Source organism: Tupaia chinensis, unplaced genomic scaffold, assembly GCF_000334495.1.
Source record: "Tupaia chinensis unplaced genomic scaffold, TupChi_1.0 Scaffold000479_1, whole genome shotgun sequence".
Lineage (NCBI taxonomy): Eukaryota > Metazoa > Chordata > Mammalia > Scandentia > Tupaiidae > Tupaia > Tupaia belangeri.
The window spans coordinates 563,068-563,664 of NW_006159991.1; positions in this window are offsets into that span (position 1 = coordinate 563,068).

Here is a 597-nt window from a genome sequence, read left to right on the forward strand (position 1 = left end):
AGCAGGAATCTTTGCTCCTGTTCCCTCTGGGCTACATGCTGGGCCAATCATTTCTTTTGAGGTTGCTGTAAACTTTCCCAATGTAGTCAGTATAAGAGATTTCTTACTATTTTGAATAACTTTTAGGTTAATTTACATGGCCTAATCAAAATAAAATAAGAGTCAAACTAGGGTTGGCAAGTAGTATGGTGGTTAATGGTGCTAGAGTCCCACATGGCCAACCATGGCTCTAGTCCTGGACCAGGGGGCTTACTTTCTCACTCTCTTTAATTTGACTCTCGTCAAATCAAAATAAATAAATAAATAAGTAAGTAAATGAAGTTATATAAAATAATTCTTAAAAAAAGAAGGAGTCGATGGGAACCAGCAGTTAGCGTAATGGCTGTGTCGCTGGACTCCCATGTAGTCGACCACGGTTCGCGTCCCGGACCCAGTGGCTTAAAACTCACGCCGGGCGCGTGTGCGTGCGTGCCCAAGATCCCGAGAGGAGAATGGAGGAGAAGGGATTGCGCGTGACCATCCCTCCTGGGGGGTGATTTCTCGCTTTCTGTCTCTTTGTCTCTCTCTGTCTGGTGAGCGCACGTGCCCTATAGCGAA